Genomic DNA, 21,162 nt, shown 5'->3' on the forward strand with positions numbered 1-21,162 from the left:
TACTGGCAGTGGTCACAATTCCAATATTTTAACTATTTAAAGGTTTTATAGGCTTTGATAAAATGATAATGACGATGGAAAAAGGCACATATTCATTTGTTAATATTCATTTTACATAACTATAATATGGTATACGCTTAACTAGTTGAGAGTAAAGAGCAGAAATTAAAAACATTTTAAGTTTTCTTTGACTGAATTATTGTTTCATGGAAAAGTACTTCGTCCGCTTGAAGAGTTCTTTCCATTTTGAATGCGAAAATCTATTACTATCTGACTATCGTTAAAAAGAACATCGATGGCGTTCTGTTACCTCGAGCCACAACACTATAAATTATAATTTTTCTATTACGGAGACCGGTTTGTAGCGTACAAATACATACATGTATGTCGAAAATACGGCATTATTATCGTTTGTAAAGGTTGTTACCGACGACCTTGTCGTTTATTATGCATGTCAGCAGAACAAAATATTGATTTGTTAAAAACGTACGTAAGTTATAAGAGAAACATGTTGTATCCGTTAACTTATAACATGACTCATATATCAATTAATGACGTCAATGTGTTAAAGAACATTTGTAAACACATAACAACTTTCCTTATTAAATATGGAAAGAATCAATTTTCAGTTTTTGAAAAATAATCATATACTCTCTCTCTCTCTTGATTAGAGCAGACATGAATAAAATACTTAGACACTAACGCTATAAAGATTTCATACAACTAACATTAAAGGGGGAAATCAAATTTCGCGTATAAGATTTGCTCTGTCACTATTGACTAGTGATTAAATGCATTTTGGAAATATCATTTTTAACAATATCATTGTGAACTCTAAACTTATAAACTTGTCTGATACTGACTTCATAAAGTCTATCATGCATTTAAATAATGTCAATATCTATCAAACGTATACAGTTTATGTTCTCATTTCGCCTGATAAATGGCCATAGTGACGTTGCAATTATTTGTATCAAATAACATCATATATCTCTAGGGACATTCGATTCTTATATCTTGTAGCGATATTGTTTTCTGTTTTATATATTGTTTCAATTTCCTGCAGATCTAGAAGATGGTACGATACAGACTGATGTGTAACAACGAAGTGGTTGCTCTTGTAATGTTTAAAACATCATTCGAAATGCATCGAAATATTCTTGAGAAACATTTACTTTATAACAATAAGACAAGTTTTATATGGCAAAAAAGAAACATTATTAAAAAACTATTAAAACATTAGATTACAAAAATATCTAGCATACTCTAGCATACTTACACCGTTTAAACGTCATGAATTTCCAGGCAGTTTGGATACATATTTGAAAAAAAAATCAAGTTCACCGTACATTTCAAATCATTAAACATTCATTTGCATTCTGACAAAAAATAGCCTGAAATAGATTTCTCTAATCTCTTTAAACAGTTTCAAACAACAACACATTTTAATGAAAAATCATAGTGACTGTTGCACGTATGAATTAGATATCTTTATAATCATATTGTTTAGAAAAAACAACTGATTTGCCAGGTCAGTGTTAGGACATAACAAGAACATAAGAATAATATATCAAAGTGAAATATCTTAAATCAAGTCGCTTTTCTTGCAAGAAAAAAGTAGAACAGAAGTTTTGTATTCAGCACTTTCGTAATACACTTTCTACTTTCGAAGCTTAAAAGGAAAGTTCATGAAGTAATATTTTATCAGAAAATCTTTTGGTTAATAACAATCGTAGAAGTAAGAAAGTATGAATCTATTAACAGTTATTATAAGAAACATTTTTGAAATTTCCTGAAACCAGTAAATGAGAAAAGTTACTTTTACACTTGTTTGCTTATCCATAGTACTTGTCAAACATATTGGTATGCATTGATATGATAATAAAAGCTGGAAACAATAATTTGTGAAGTTATGAATAGAGGTTGGCCATACGTATTGAAAACTGAAGTGAATTCTTAAAACATGTCGTTAGATTCGTATCCTAATGCACTTGTTCTGTTTTATTGTACTATGAAATACACTAAAAAGACACCTGTTTCAATTATCTTTAAGTTATTTAACTGTTCAATAAAAAGGGATAATTATTCTAAAACATGGTTGTTCATTATTAACGTATTTATAAATAATGTTCTTCATATCAGATATCATAATCCATTCGCAACAACCTGCTCTGATAAATTATCACTTCCAGATAATTTTCTCAGCTCAATTGTCAAAAAGTATACTTACCTCTTAGTAACTGGTCTTTGTCAAAATTTCAACATAATTGTTAAATATTCACGAGCCTGGATAAAAATGGTATTGACGAGGGAAACATTTACGCATTTTATAGATAGGTATTAAGGCATTCAGTTTCCTTAATGTGACTTGCGTAATACAAAAAGTTTAAAAAATACATACTTACATAAACTTGTCCAGTTTAATGTCGTCATCACGCCTGATAATATTACTTACTTAGAGTTCAGCTCGGCTTATGTCTTTGAAAAATAAAGTTAAATCCCCGATGAAAGATCCTTCACAACAATTTATTTTTACATGTTTTGAAGCCACAACACCGCAGTTTATTACTAACGCGTATGCTATTACTTTAGATGACAAAATATCGACATTATCATCCGTTGTAAAGGTATTTAACGACAATTTTATAGAATGTCGTATATAATTCATATCAACATATTGATTAGTAATAATCGTACCCCAGACACAAAGAGAAAAAAAAACATGCTCTGTTCCTAGAAAACATGTAACATCATGGGCATTTTAATAACCTCCATGTTTTATAGAACACTTCTGACACGCTGCAACTTTAACTATTAAATGAAAAAAAAAAGAAGCAATTTCAATTTTGATAAAAGATTATCATTTTATCATTTTTGGTAAGAACAGGCATGAATACTGGAACTAAGAAATAACACGAAAATAGTTCAATAAAACGTCATTTAAAGCATATACAAGTAAAGGTGAAACATCAAAAATACGCCTATAATCACGTATGATTACAGTAATTGCATCTTACAAAAATGAGATTTTATTTAACACCTTACATAACATAACCAATGAACTTTTCACCATGTCATGTTCCAAAAAGAATTATTTACTTTGTATTATCGTCTAAATATATGTTCATGTTCATTTTGAATCTAATGTTGATATTCTCATTTCGCCTGATAAATGGTCAAAGTGTCGATGCAATTATTTCTATCAAATAACATAATTTGTCTCACGGTCTTTCGAATTGTTTTCTGTTTTATATATTGCTTCAATTTCCTTACATCCTAGGGAAAGTCTGGCGTTTTGAAATGTGTAACGATGATATGGTTCCTATTGCAGCAATGTTTATAGTATCATCGGCATTGCAAGGCCTTTTCCTGACATACATAGCATTAATTAAATCGTTGGCTGCACTTTAGCCTGTTATTATCCGAATAATCTAGACGCATATTTTGAAAGTGCTATAAAGGTTACCTTGCATTACATGTTATTTAAAATTTAATAATATTATCCCAAAATAATATTATTAATAACATTGAAATGCATCAAGAGTTTCTTTAAATAATTAAAAGCAAATGAATTTTAATTAATATACATCTACATTAATACTATGGTTGCAAGGGGAAGTTATTCACAAAACAATGATGTATATTAAAGATTCATATTTTTTTAAGAATAATTTATAAATTATATTGTAATCTATCTAATAATGAAATAGAAAGAAGAAAGCCCTGGGAACAGATGCTGACTTCGTTCCTTTGAAATTACAGTAACAACAAAAAAGACTGGTGGTGAAAACTGAAAAACGCCACATGCAGATAAACAATATAATTATATATAATTAAATATTGTTATTAAACACAAATGTTTGTTATCATACTATTTCATCACGAAAATGTCATTTTACGTACTATTGGTCACTACACCATCCATTTGTTTTCTGTAATACCATCAAATCTGTTCAGCATTGTTCATCCATACATAAATGTGAGCCATGACGTGCCGTGCCAGTCTCAAAAACAAACCGAAAACACGACAGCAAACACAAGTAGTGTTAATTTACAATTAATACCCCAATGAGGGAGAGGAGGGCGGGTGCCCAGAATTTCATAAGTTAATTAAAACATGAACATGAATATTTTACGAAATCTACACGTCCGTAAATTAACATAACTCAAGCTTGTTTATGTCCTTTTTGCAATTCAAAGTTTAATCATACAACGGTCATGTGTAATGTGTAGCAAATAGCAATTTACATGTAATTGAAACAGTTCTATAGTAGTATTGCTTATAACTATAAAATAGCCAGAGGCTTTTCAAACGGCTGAAGCAGAATTTCTTCATAACTGAACTCTATTTATGTCGTCATCAGTATGCTTGACAATCAAACGATTTTCATGACATTGTTATGTGCACTGAACACCCTAGCCACTACAGTCATTATATTCAAGAATTTAATATGTTGTGTATGAAAAACCAGATTGACTGACAAGCGGTGTATAACAATTTTTTTTTACAATTATTATTTCGGCACTATAGTGCAGTAATTTGTTACCTCCTTTTGAGTTTTATAAGAGTCACTACACTAAAGCGACGACGTTCTAAAATTGATTGTGCAATGTATAAAAGTGTGTTTTATAGACATAACTGTAACATTTTTTTTTTCATTTGGTTGCGGCTTTGTTTACTTTTCAAGTAGTGCATATTATATCTTAAAAGCAAAATCCAGTCATGAATTAAATGCAGCCTTATAACATACCTGATATAAAATATTATATGTTTGATTTGTACAATACAATACAATACGTAACGTATTGCAATGCAATACAATACAATACAATACAATACAATATTCTTTTTTCCGTCAAAGTAACATTTGTAACGACAGACAACAATACAATATTCAACTAAGTAAAACATAAGTGGGTAACAAAAAAGATTACTTTCTTTAATATAAGTATAGGCTAGAAAAATTAAGGAAATAGAAATAGTATAAGTAAACTGAGTGAGTGCTATTTCAAAAGTAAAATAAACGTTTACTTCATTCATGATAATTTTAAGCTTTAAAGAGTAAGATTGTTAAGGAATTCAAAGTTTCTACTATCAAGATCTTGGTATGTAATGATATGTGGACATTTGCGATTTTAATTTGGAATTAACGAATTCTTTCTTTCATCAACGATTAATACCATTAAATAATGAAATTCATCACCTTAGCAACTTTAGCATTATTTCTATTAACATATGGAAATTGTAAAAAAAAACGGCTGGTTACATCACGAAATTTTTTCCCGTCCTAAATTGAAGACCTGGTAAAAATTACTCGTAGTTTTTTTGCAATGCTGTCAAGAAGTCTTCACGCTGACATTGATCTTTGAAACGCTATACAGTTTACTTTATGTTATAGTTGCGTCTGTATTTGTTGCGGCCTGGTTTACTTTTCAAACGAAACATAATATCTTAAAAGCTAAATTCGATCATGATAACAATTCAGCGTTATGACATAACCGATATATCATAAATTTGTGTTTGTATGCAGTACCAGTTACAGTATGTTTATAGTATCTCAAGTTCGTTAAGTGGTTAATGTTTTAGGGTAACAGGGTAAAATGAGCAAACTAAACAAAGAGATTTCACATGTTTCTCAATATAAGGTTACTAGAGAAATAAATTGAAAATCCAAGTACAAACGTTTGTAAAAAATACGATAGCAAAGATGCACAAAGGACACAATAGGTCGTTAATATAACACAGAGGACAATAACTGCAACCGAACAGAATCAAGACATCGACGAGGAGGTGACTAGTGCGGAGAGGGTGTGAGATCACCCCCTCTAAACAAAAAACAAACAAACCGGCAGAGTACTCAATACATTTAAGGAAGACTGATCAGCAAGAAAATCACCTACAAGGCCTGAAAACGAAGCAGACGAAAATGGAGACAGTTATGTTCCAGAGTTTTTTTTTAAAACCGTCCATCATAGAGTGTTCTATCTGGTTCGTCAGATGCAGTCAAAACCATCAAGCGTAGTGTTGAACTTTAAAGGGGTTTGGTATTATAAGTGTGCAAAAGTTATTAAACCATTTATCTTAATATGACAGCCTTATGTGTGTTTAAATTATGATTTTAAAGCATATCAGATGCTTATTATCCGTAATCAAGCAAGAAAAGTAGCACTTTATGTAAAATTATTTGTCATTAAAGAAGTTCAATGTAAAAATGAAGTAGTATTTTAGATTTCATACACAATATTTTGTCTCTATAACATAACTTATTTGACCAGTTTATGTTAAATGTTATATTCTGCTGAAGCCGGTGCAAGGGGACGTGGACGGTAGTTTGCATTACCACTACTGTCCACGACCAGAGTCCATCAAACAGAGCGTGTGACATGTTCATTCTGCCGTGTTGGGCTTTCTTTTTATCAGGATTCTGTTTTTCCTAATATTGCCAATAAACAACGGAAGCAAAAGATATATGAGGTAATTGGCCAATGGATAGACTTTTATATTGAAATAGGGCACCAAAAATAAAAAGCTATTGAGAAAAGTAAATAAAAGCATTTCTCGTGCATAATTGGCCTTTGATTATTGCTTTTTAATGTCATATTATTTATTTAATTTTCTATTTGAAAAACAAATGATCCAACACAAATATTTTGATAAGGTAATCATTAATGATTTATACAAATGTCCTTTATTTACTTAAACATTAAACTATTTGTTTAAAGTCTAAAAATCTTTATAACAATTTATTCTTTGTTATTAAACAAATAATTCCACGTTCTAGTATTTGGCTTGTATTAAGACAAAATCACTCATTCGTCAATTTAAAATGAAAAACATTTTTTTTAGCTGAGCACAACTAAAACTGTATTCATAATGTATAATTTATTGATTTGAGTTATGACAAACTGTATCTGTCATTGTTTTATTAGCTACAAGAATCAGACATAAAATAGACAAGAACGCTTTTTTTAATGTCTTGAAAATCTTTACGATTCTTGAATGATAATGTTTCAAAAGAAAGTGCACTGGTTTTATCTTATTAAATAATATCATAACAAACACTTTCAGTTAAATTTACTAATGTGTAGATAATGTGCAAATGAAAAAAAAAACAGTTTATCGGAATGCTACAATAACGTGTTACGTGCCTGTTAGTGGATATGATCTATCTGTTGTAAAATATTATTTAGAATATAAGCATATAATTTTATATAATAAACTGACGCAAGACCCGTATAATATATACACGTAACTTTAAGCATACCTAATATTTTGCTTTCATTTTATATAATCACAGTATCTATAATATTTAACATCATTTAATAGCATAACCTGACACTAAAATATCCATCAAAACAGTCTCGTAAAAAGGGTTATTTCAAGCTGTAAGTTGCTATCATGCTTAAGCATTTTTATTAAAAACAACTTCATTTAAAATTAAATAAAGTCGAAATACATAAAAACATTGTTATTTGTGTGTTAAGTTGAAATAGGGAAAGTAACGGCATGAAACGCTAACAATGCACCGCACTCAAACCATACGCATTCAAGGTAAATAGATACCAAATTAAAATATAAAGTAATGACCCTTTTAAAAGTATACACAATACAATTGCATGAATACTTTTCTTTTTGAAACGATTAAATGAGCTTGATAAAGTACAGTAATGTTAGCAATTGCAATTTCCGATTAATGCAAAATCAATATGAAGGTTAACTTGAAATCAGAAAGCTATTTCCTTTGTACCTTAATGTTATCTATGCGTAATTAGCGAGATTGTTTCCTTAGGAAATTCGATAGGAAACATTATTTATTCAAGTCAATAGTTCAATAGAATGTGTTCATGTGGAATGAAATCGAGTAATCTAATTACAAGAATATTAAATCACGCAGGTAATTGAGGACAGCCATGTAATAAGACAATTGACCTTCAGACTAAATTTGTTAAATTGACATTTACGTAAATTTGTTTTATTTGAAAAAATGTATGACTTGCACAAGGTGAACGAGGTTTTGTCATATGTATTTCTAAGTGAGTTACAACGACGCAAGTGTAAAAACAAACAAAAAGTCAAATATTTTTTATTGCAAATATTCTGCAATAACATAATTTTATATTTTTTCATTTGGTAGAGTCCCAGGGCTACTGGCCGATTATTATTTTACGCACATTTTACTTTTGTCGTAAATTACTTTGATTGATACGTGAGTCGATATTCGTATTGACTTATAAAAGTTACAAAAATAGTATACATCTTGGAAGTATTTTCTGAGACTGACACTGTCTAAAATAAATACAAAACGTGTTCGAACTATACATTTTTAAAGAGTATTTACATTTAATGCATAAAACTGCCGATTGAATTGAATTTATAACAGAAAATATAATTTTTTAACGATTAAAATCCGCACATTTGTAATGTAAGTTTGTAAAATGGCATATTGACAAATGTATTCATGTAATTGTCAATCAACTATCGTATAATATATGACCGTCAAATATTACAATTGGACGAAATAATAAGAACAAAACAACCGATAAAAAGCAATAGTAATTTTAAGATTCCCATGTACATGTAGGTACCAAGTAAATTGAAAATGAAAAGTAAGTGTGTATCTGTTTTGCCTATCTGTTTTTCGTTGTTTTTTTTTGTCACGACTTTAACAGTTTTGAACAACAACAACAACCACCACAATTTTTTGTCCAAAAAGTACAAACGTAAAGTGTTAATGCATTTCGACCATAAACATCTGCGGAATTATGAGGACGCATTTTTAGCCAAAGCGACTATTGAGATTTGAAATATTATTAGATTTGAATAATACCCAAAATTACCACCCATCCCTCGCTTCTGCCCGTTGTTCTGTTGGCCTGTTGGTTAATTGCCGATGGTCATATGTGGCCAGGTGTTGTAAAGGGTGTCTGTTTTAGCTTTGCATTCTCCGGTTGCTCTTTTTCTTTCATAAAGTACTGCATAGAATTCAGTTTTTCACTAAAAAAACTAGAGCCACTCAAAATTCAGTTTCGGACTACTAGTACTTAAACTCAATATACATGTAGTTAGTTTTTTTTAGTTTTGGTTTACTTCGCACAGACACAGTTTAGGCAATATAGTGTTTTTCCAGCTTTACCGATGGGAGAAATCCTCAAACGCCTTTTTTGTATAATTTCACGATGATAAAATGTTATGATAAATACAATTCATTATTGTAAGAGTAATGAACCGATTTCTATATCATGATCAGTTGTTGTTTACTCCATTTATTAGTGTATAATCAATTTCACTAATTCTTTCGTAGATGAAATGTTTACTGCCTAAGGTTAGAAAACTAAATTACTTTCGGCACGAATATACTCTTTGAACTAATGACTTAAATAAATGATGTTTTCTAAGGAAGATATCAAAGAAACCATATCACTAAATACGAATAGATTACATAAACGTACAACCGTCGTTAAGGGAGATTTCCAAATTACGGATAGATATATTTTGTTTTGGGCGAGTGTAAGGCTTTCATAACCTCAGATCCCCTTTCTAAATTCCATTTCATTTAGTTCCGCCCATTGTTTTCTCGTTTAGGCACAGGCATTTTTTTACTTGGGGACCATATTCCGCTTTTCATGGAATGGCACTAACGTGTCACATTGAAGGTTCCATGATAACCGCCATATGAACACATCTGCGGATGTTTCAAAATTCTAAATTTTACCAGTTAATGTTTAATGTTGAATTCTGCTTAAGCCGGTGCTAGGGGGCGTGGACGGTAGTTTGCACTTGACAGTACCGTCCATGAACGGGCTTAATCAAACCGAGCCTGCAACATTTTCAATTTTGCCGCATTGTGCTTTCTTTAGGGATTCTTATTTCACTCTATTTTAGATTCTGAATGAATCTGCTGATGAGTCTTTGACATCATCCATTAATAACAAAAGGAACATTCACTAGGGCTCTCACTAAAGATGATTCAAACCCCAAGATGTACCGTAACTATTTGAAAATAAGTGGTCTGAAGCAAAAATCTGTTTTGTTTTATGTTTCATCTGTGTACCAATAATAATTACAATGTACAGCCTTGTTTTATGGGTATGATTATCTGTTAACCATCATTTTTGTAAAGAACAAAAAGACAATGGAGATATCTAAATTTTAAATATAGACTTCTGAAGGTTAAATATTAATAAGGTAAAGCTATTTTACAAATCAATTTTTAAATTTTTTAAAAACCCGGTATAAAATATTTCATTAAATGGTCACATTACATGGAAATCATGACGATGCTGTATTAGGAATTATCTTAATCAAACAACTAGAGCAGGAAAATAGAAATTTACGTCTCTTTGTACCTGTTTGTTTCCTGTTCGAAAACAAACATTATCGTTTTAGTTTTACATGTCAACATGTTATACACACAAAAAAGAGATAAAAAAAAACTTTTAAGGTTTAATTTACCTAGGCTTACAATCGGCTCGAGCTTATCCTTCTGAACTCTTGATTTAAAACAAATGAGTTTCAGTCCCGTTTTGGGAGAGATTATCGTTCTAATGAATAACGTATAACGCAAACGATTTTTGAACATATGACTTGCTAAGAATGTTCAGGTAAGCATACGTAAATGAACAACGGAACAGTTTTATTGTAAAATCATCATCATTTTATGTAATTGATTGCATTTTTGTCAAGTCTCAGAAATAAACATTACCAACATAAGTCTAATTATTTATGTCTAGTGAACACAAGAATGTTGTATCCAATACATATTTAAAGATAAATCTCTGGTGAAATTGTTTCAGTTGTAGTTTTAAAATGCATAAAACCTAAAAAGATGGAATTTAAACAATGGAATGTGTCAGTTTGTGCAAATAGGAATAAACAATGAAACAACATGTAATTGCTTTTACCGGTACATCAAACTGTAAGACCGTCATTTGTGACACAAAACCAATTCAAACTATGTTAATCACCCAGGAAGATGAACTCATAAATTTTACAATTGTAAGTACAGTCGTTCAATTTATGCATGTGTACTTGTAAATAAATATGTTATCTCCAAACAGAAGAAGAACTCCCAGGGTAATTTGGTGTGAAAATGGAATATAAGATAATATATATTATTTACGTTAATAGTGTATGAGGCGCTAAATGGTCGTTCACATAGAAACAAGGTTTGTATAATTCATGTACTTTTATCATGTATCTGGTTAATATTTGTACAATAGAGCTTGTTAAAGAAAGCCTAATTCATTCCTCACAATCCTAAATGCAAATGAATGTTATTGAAATAACAGAATGTTATTCTTATATTCCATGAAGTAAAAAGCAACATAGATTTTAAAGGTTTAATGTGTTATGATGCATTATCGTGACATTACACATACTAATGTAAGTCAATGACACACATGGGCACATTTACACCAAAATAAGCATATTTTTAGATGACTCATCAATTGATCATACACATTGGAATCATGTTTTTATTTAATATATGTGTCTAATTATGCAATGCTGATACTGGATTCTATATCTAGGTACATGGATAGAATAAAAGATATTCATGCATGTTTAGTACTATTATCAGATCAATGGTACATGTATTTGCATGTAGGTATATGTTCCTGAGCATATGTAAATGTGTCAATTTAAATTATCATATAGTTATTATGCAAATATGCGAGTGTATCATAAGATTAATTCACTCTAATTCATGCTTTTATTTCCATACAGAATCATTCTATGGTCTTAAAATACCTATACTTATTATCTAATATCTGTGTTAACGACGACTTATGGGTATGGGAAAGTACACGGACACAAGGAAGGTACATTTGTCGATTTTCTGACTTTTTTTTATATTTCTCGTTATATTTGTACATCTTTATTTTCATTGACTGGGCAAACATTATGAATTATCTATTAAAGATATCATAGATATTGTTAAATACGTAAGACTCACTGTCAAATGTACTTAATATTTAAAGCTTCATTTAACGTTTTCATAATGCATTTACAAGAGTTACGTTACAGACTTATATAAATAAACTATTTTCTCCCAATATCCATATGATCCCGACGGTGCATTTCTTTAAGAAATAACCTGAATGAGCTCTTAACACGATTTTGTCCAGACCACTTTAAGTAAATGATACTCCAGGGTAATGCTTTATCTCAGCAAAACATATTCTTAAAGATGATTCATCAATTGACATTCGGAATTTTACCCATACTGTCATTTAATTGCTTAACAATAGGATGATTTTTCGAGTTACGCAATCTAATATAATTAGACTACTTATGTGCACTAATTCTAAACGCCCATCAATGTTTGCTATTGTTTAAGCTTTTATTTTTTTAAATTTTTTTTTGGATAAAAACATAGTTTTTATTCTATCTTATTTTTTTTTTTTTTTTTATTAATTTCAATTACCAATACGAATGCGCATGTTTATTCCTAGATTGTTTTTTATTTTAAAACTTTATCTAATAATTAATTTCAAATATATGTATTACTGTTAACATTTTAGATCGTTAATTTACAGATTTGTTTTTGTATAAATTTGAAAATGTAACATAAAGAAAAGAACTATTTGTCCAATATTATATTTTTATAAGTTAAACAAATAAAAAAGGTAGTGCAAAACATAAATTGCTCAGTTTTCGAAGGAGCGAAAAATTATTTTCAAGTTTAGACGATTTTTTATTTTACTATGTGAGTCACAAAGTGTTCGTCCGATTCAACCTAGAAATTGTTTAAAACAATTAACATAAGATTTGATATTTATCATTCAATTTGAAACAAACGACTTGAATTCAGCTCAGTACTTTTTGCTTTCGTTGCAGTATTTTCTTGCATATCAGACTGGCGTTTCCATTAGTTTTACCCATGCCAGAAATTTCATCTGGCATGGGGGGTTCCAGATGAGTCGCGTGTTGTACAATGGCACGATGAAGATGACGTCATTTTACCGTTATGAATGATTTTGTAATTCATACGCTGTTGAATGAAAGTAGTTACGGTTATAATGATATAAATTTTCATTGAAAGTAAAGATAAAGAATTCAAAATATAATGGACTATGGTAGTATATGCAAGAAAAAATATCTGACATATGTTTGCGGTTCTGATCGGAATATCCGTCCCTCGGTCACCCGCCTATGGGCGGTAACTCGGCAAGCCTCGTTACCGCCCAATGGGCGGGTCACCTCGGGACGGATATTCCGATCCGAACCGCAAAATATGACAGATATTATTATTACTACATGTACAAGTACTTTCTCAAATGTATTTTGAAATCTATTCTTCCATATTATTTACATTGTAGTTGTCCTATTGATCAAAAGAAGCCCGTATCATATTATCTATTAAATACAGAATGATGGAACATTATAAATAACTTGACGTTATACGTAATTTATTTATAGGAAAGGACGGAACGTCATAAATTTGAACTTCCTTTACCAATCGAAGAAATACGTAGACGTTGTTTCCTCATAGGACTATAAGCATGGTCTACACTATTAAAACCTTTGATAACACCATGTGACATTGATAAATTGTTCAATACAGACATATTTCAGTATGTATAACTTAGATATAAAATGTTTAGGTACATACATTATATAATAAAGTTAGAGAAAATATAATAATTGATGTTTGAATCATTATACAAAAGCCTCTACATTACATTCTAAGGCTTATACATCAGTAAGGCTTTCCTGAGATATAATTATGGAGATCTATGGTGGCCGTTGTAACTTAAAGGTCAACGACATTAAGCAAAATACAACCTCATAAATTATATCCGACCTGGGCACTATAAAAACTAATAAATCTATTCAATCAAAAATAGACAGTTTTGCATTCAAGGTACCCTGCTTATGAATAATGTTTTCTCTTTTTGAGCAAGAAAGACTTACATTTTGTTTAAAGTTTATTGATATAGTACTTTTCTACTTTAAAATAGATAACGAATTTTTTTACGTGACTTACCAATAAATCGCTGTATTAATAGAAACTGGGTCTAGGACATTAATCTTGATAAAGCATGTGTGTATAACTGACATGCATAAGATATATTGGACACAGGGGCATATTAAAGTGATATTTTAGGTTGAATGATTTGATAAAAAAGGACTTATTTGAGAAATCGTGTAACAATATATATCAAATATTGACAAGGGAACGTTATCTTATACTTACGGAAAAGACAAAAATGCAAGAGATTTAGAACAATGTTGTGTAACATTTTTTTTTGAACGGAAACCCAGAATTATGTTGTTAATCACAGAAACAGTATGCGCGTTTGTGTTTTAAAAAGCATTCCCTCTTATTACATTGTTTTATTTTCTCTTGAGTCATGCAAAGGGTATTTTATGTCAACTTTCTAAATGTCATATTATCAATTTCCTCATACCAGTAAACCACATTGTAGAAAAGATAAACATTGTTTAGATTTATTATTAAATTATTCATCTTGCTGTGTTAATTGAAGAACATTTACATCGTGTTGACTCGTTCAGAATTAAATTTTGAATTAAGGAAAGAAATGAACCATTTCATATTTCTTAAAGTGCATACATGCACATATTTATTGAAACTTAATTAAGCAGGCGACTCAACATTTAATATTCACAAGTGTTTTCTTAAATAAGGCTGTTTTTCTCAGTAGTAGTAGTTAAATCCTTAGGATATTTTCTGTACGTTTTTTCTTTGTAATGCCAAAATAACAAATATTTGTAACTTACATAACCAATTTAAAACCAAGTTACAGTGAGGTATAAAACTGGAATCCATTTCAGTGGTCCTATATGAATCACATGATATTGTCAAGGTTTTCTTCTGTTGATATCACTTTTCTTTAATAATTATTTCACTCATGTTTTTCCTCTACCTTGGTTAATGAAGTCAAGAGAACATTCTTGCTAACGTAATAATATACATGTGTGCCAGTTCTGTTGACAGTTTACCACCTCATCATATTTTGTGTTGTTAATTTGAAATTTTCAACATTAAATTCAATTATTTTTACAAATACATTATTTCAAGCATAAAATACACAGCCATAATAAGTGATCAAGTTGTGAGAACGGGACTTAAGAATGATCATTACGAAATATAAGAAGACAAGCGAATCCCTAACAAAACAAATGTTAAAAATCAAATAAGCTGTTTATCATTGGCGCAGACAATATAATTATATACACCAATCATTATTGAATTAACATGTGTTTTTGATACCAATATATTCTAAATAGTATACATTTTTTATCGTTATCAATTTCAAAGACTCAATGTGCAACGGAAAAACGATTACCTGTGTATGAATAACATTAAAAGATACAAACACTCTATCATTTGCACGAAGATGGTTACATTAAAATACAGTAAAATCTATCATTTACAGTCAAACTTGTTTGTCATTACCATGATACTTAAAATGCGGTTACCAAATACGAAATAATATTTCGTTGGTTATTTCGTTTAAAGCACATTATGCTTCAAAAATGAATATTTTCTGCTGTTTTAGAAACAAGTGGTTTTAAATGATACAATAATAATGTATTTAAATAAAAGTATATCAATTTATGTGCTTATCACATGACGAAAGAAAAACACTGATTGTGAAAAAATGCGTCGTAAACCTAACAAAAGGTTAAAAATTAATACTGTTTTGAACTATTTGCATAAAGAGGAAAATAAAAATCCTGAATAGCGTCCAAAACGGCAATATTGCAGGTTCGTTTTGATTGAGTTTGTTCTGGACAGTCCTAGAAAGTGCAAGCTAGGTTTCTGATCGTCAATCACACGGATTTATTTTACCGGGGAAATACTGACTGCCCATTTTATGTTGGTTACCGACTTAAATTGGTGGTTTATACAATTTATTTCATATGAATACATGACATATCAAAAAGGTTATAAATGAATCTATTAAATGGTTTTTTAAAAATTGGTTTTCTTTCTCACGCAATTTGCAAAAACAAAATAACATGACAAGGCACCGATAACAGGTTATTTATCTACAATAGGCGATGGAAGTAGTCAGGTGATTAGACAATACAAACGTTGTAACGTTGTAAGATTCATTACTTTAACATGACTTTTATTCAATATTTACATTTCATTACACACACGAGGCATTGAGACACGAAATGATACTTAAATTGCTATACCATGCACAAATGATTCATGCTTTGTTTAAAATTATGCTCTCTCTTACATTTCCACTATCGAATTTAAGTATTAGATTAGAGATATCAAAACGTCATTTTTGAAACGACTGGCGCCACAGGGTTTTAGATAATCTTACGATGTCTGAGATAGTTTAAATGAATTTGACAATAGAGTATATTTTGAAAGAAGACAATAACCGGCGTAAAGTTGCAAATAAGCACTGAGTGTTCTTAATATTCAGCATCATGACTTCATTTGGAATGTAAAATGTTTCCTTGCTAACCGCTTTAGCAGACTTCAATATTTAAATATGAACACAAATATATGAGTTGGAATAAAGTAACATTTGCAGAAGTACTTAAATGACATTCATAATAAAAACTTTAGTGTGGCTCACTTAATGAAAAACGATGTATCGTTCCAAAATAAAACAATATGTTTCACTACAAACGAAAAGGATTGTTGTAAAATATGAAGTGAGGACAGAGCATGCGATTGGGATTCTTTTCAGTTGTTTCTTTTTGTTTTGTTTTGTTTTTGCTATTTGATTGGTCAAAACCTCTGCCTGAATATTGTGTACAAACCATAACAATCAAACATTCAAACACACAAATCAAGCCGGTGCCAGGAGGGTTCAGCGCTGTTGCACTTTACATTTCCTCTTATAACCGGGTCTGTAGTTTAAAACTACCTAATTTTATTGATGGCAATCTTATCGATGGTTAGCAATGATAAAATGAATATAAAAAGAATTTGCATATTTAAATTTACAACGATAAAATTAGAAAAATAAATTATACGTATTTTGCATATCTAAGTTAGGAATGATGAAATTAGACAAAAATTTAATTCGACGTATATTTAGGTTAGCAATGATGAAATCAGAGAAAAAGGTTTTGCATATTGCTGTTAGCAATGATAAAATAACTAAAAAAATCGTTTGTGCGTATTAGCTTGTCATATCAATTATCATTCATTCAATCTTACATTTATCAAATATTTAACTAAAATATGTTTCGATTTATCTGTTCACCCTGTGAGAAAAAACTAACACAATATATATTTATATATGGTATTCTATTCAGAACATATAACCTTAAATGAATAATTATATAATTAGCAATATTATCTATTTATAAAAGGATGGCAGTTACTTGGCCATGACTGACTTGTAACAAAAACGCATATGCAATAATATATATTATACAAAATATGTTCAATATCACTTTGATTGCGATTTCCAATATGCCAAAAGAAAGGTTTGTAATATAAATACCAATCAAGAACAATGCCGGTTAATTTGTAAGAAAAAGCAAAATGTCGACCTTCCTGCTTGAATTCCTCGAGGAAAAGGATTGAAAACGCGCAAGGTCTCGATGACATCAGACTTAATTATGACGTCACGTACAACACGTGGTTGAAGCAACAAGACCGGACGAGTTCTCTCCCTTTAATGGGGACCAGATAACTGCATTCATTTAAAGACGAGCTGTAAATGAATGGATTTATTTAAATTACTAGAATTTTCATTAAGATTGATTGTCACTCATGCAATGATTGTTATTGGAAAACATTTGTATGAGACGCCTAATTAATTATCAATGATATTTTTACGGAAAACATTGATGGTTTAAAACTAATATTTAATGTTTTATATGTGGCATATAAAGAAATAAATGACGCAGCGATTCTGAGGCAAGGATAAAGCTATTACATAATTGAACATAATAAAATTCTGGCAACAAAGTGATCCCTCGGAAGCATTAATCACAACAAAATAACATAAGAATTGCAGACTCGGTTTGATTGAGTCTGTACATGAGAGATAATGAATAATTGCAACATCCCTCACGCCCCCTAGCACCGGCTTGAGCGGTACTCAATTCTCAACACTTTATAGTGTTGGCATCAATGATCCCGAAGGACCAGAAAATATAACAACACTGAAGTGAAGTACGGGGCAACTTTTTACGGCTGCCACACGGCACTTGACACCTGCTGTTGTGAAGTACAAAATTCTGGCAACAAAGTGATCCCTCGGAAGCATTAATCACAACAAAATAACATAAGAATTGCAGACTCGGTTTGATTGAGTCTGTACATGAGAGATAATGAATAATTGCAACATCCCTCACGCCCCCTAGCACCGGCTTGAGCGGTACTCAATTCTCAACACTTTATAGTGTTGGCAAGACTTCTACTTCTGTTGATATTTACAGTCTTCAAATTGCCAGTTTACGAAGAAAAGTGATCATTCAAAACTAAACTTCATTCAAATTTAATCTATTCTGAGATATTGTCTCATACATTTGCTGTGTTTAATTATCATTTTTATATTTGCAATATGAAATAAATATATATTTTAAAAAAGTAATTTTCAATAGTTATACATCTCATGACATCATAACATAAACGATTAAAAGTTATAATATTATTTACCAATAACACTAAGACTGTGTGAACAATAATGTGAAAGCTATTATTCTTAAGCTTTTTCAATAAAATAAAACTATTTTGGGACTTAGGCAATTATGATTTTAAGTTATGAGTAACTTATTGTATAAAATCTAGACCAATGAGTATTGAAGATTAAAAAACATCTTTTTGCACCAATTCACTCTCCAAATAAAAAACGCACACATACACATTTTTGTCTGTCATGACATACACGACTAACTGGGAATAAAAGGTAATGCACATGTAATATTTTACCACCTTATATAACAGTTTTCTCAATCTTGTGTCTCTACCAATATCCACAATACCCTCTGACTTTTGTCTGCTTTATATTTAACTTAAAATGGAAAAAGGAAATATAGAACAGACCTTTCCAATGATGTATTACGGCTTGATGTTAAAATGTATTTTATTCAACTTCATTAACAACAGTACAAAGTTTGAAATAGAACGTTTTGAAGGAATATTAAAAGGATGTAAATAGAAGATACTGACGTGTATGTACTTTTCATATCATTCAAAATACACACTTAGTACATGTAATTGAATGGCTTGATTCTCGTAACAAATATAACTTTTAGCGAATTTACGATCTCCCTTATCGTTTTATTAAGTCTATACATGAGGGATAATGTAAAAGTGCAACATCCCTCACGCCACCTAGCACCGGCGTGCGCGGTACTCAATTTTCAACATTAAAAGTACTGAACTCAATGATCCAAAGGGACCGTAAATATATAATCAACACTGAAGTTAAGCACAGGGCAACATTTTACGTCTGCCACACGGCACTTGTCTCCTGCTTGCTATCTATATTTTCGTTACAAGAAAACAAAATCATAAAACTTAGGCAATAAGCCATTAATACTCTAAGTCTATGAAATTCAATATTTTTTCTAGCTAAGTATAAAAATATAGATTGATTAATACATACCCATATTGTCTTTGCAATTATTCGTATCACATAAGGAAGCATGTCTCCTCAGGCAATTGGCTGTGATAACCTGCAGCGAAATTAGTCTCTGTTTTATATATTATTTCAATTTAAAGAAATGTCTGGATTTTTTTTAATATAATTATATTAATATGAAACTTATTTAATCATTTTGTATTTGCGTATAATCATATACATCAATATATTTACTATTTCGAGAATAAATAAGTTTTACCACTCAAGCCGGTGCTAGGGGGCGTGAGGGATGTTGTACTTATTCATTATCCCTCATGTTCAGACTCAATCAAACCGAGTCTGCTATTTTCATGTAGTTTTGCTGTGATTTATGTTTCCGAGGTATCACTTTGCTTCAAGATGTTTATAAGCATAAACGTTTGTGATAACGTTAGCATAGTTGCCTTGCTTTTCCAAACTTCACATTTGCCAAACTCGACATACAGTTTATATAATAATGAGACATTTCGAACATTTGCAGCCGTAGCAAATTAAGTTAATAATTATTTAATCCCCTTTTAAAACTATTAATAATACAAAATGTCTATTTTCCATAATCACTTTAACACTAGTATCCATCAAGTTATTACTCAGCTTTTTTGGCATAAATCTTCACTGTAACTGTCTAACATCACTATCATGTTTGTGTACACATTGCATGCTTAATTATATATTGTGTCGCAAATTTTGTCTCATAATCTTACCCCTAAATAAAAGAAAGTTAATGTGCTTTTAAAAAATCAGATTTTCGTCATGAATATGAAAAATGTTTGTCGCTAGTAAATTGCATATCTGCCTTTAAATGGTATATGTAATGAAATTATAGATCACCCCAATAACTAGATAAATACATACATAAAAATAAAATTGATTACAATTGTTACTGCCTTATCTATTGTGTCATATAAAAAGCATTTAGAACTTTAGCAGCAAATGCATAATCATTAGGGAAATGCGTTTTTGTTGGACAAGCTATATCTCTGCTGAAGGCAAGTTGGTCTGGAAAAATAATTTCTTAATTACATGCTTGACTGAATGAAATATGTTGAGGAGATGGCACATTCTGAATAGTTAAAATATCATGTAATTTACAGCATAACATTCTGTGTCGAAACATTTTATTATGACTACTATATAAACAGTATTCATGTGTGTTAAATAACCGAAACATTTGAAGTAACAACTCGTTCATTAATCACCATAAGATTATTGAAACAATATAATTATACCGTTTATATTTTATTTTTTCAAAACATCATGAATACCTTTAAGTGCATCCATGTGGCATTTTATTTACATCAATGTGGCATTTTATTTACAATCATTTAATTATGACAAGAAAGAATGAAAGGAATGTTTGTTAGCATTTTAAGTTTACTTTGACTCCAATGTACCTTATTTTAGTTACGTGTTTGCAAATGAAATTTAATATTGTAAAAGCAAATGAAGTCACAAATGTATGGAAATTCATTGAAATAAAGAGGATGTTCTATTACAATACAAAACTCTTAAAATAACAAGGGCACCAAATCATTTTTAATCAATGCTACAATTTTTGACAAACTAACTACTGCAGTTATCAAA

Source organism: Ruditapes philippinarum, unplaced genomic scaffold, assembly GCF_026571515.1.
Source record: "Ruditapes philippinarum isolate M1 unplaced genomic scaffold, ASM2657151v2 ctg2110_1_1_1_1, whole genome shotgun sequence".
Classification (NCBI taxonomy): domain Eukaryota; kingdom Metazoa; phylum Mollusca; class Bivalvia; order Venerida; family Veneridae; genus Ruditapes; species Ruditapes philippinarum.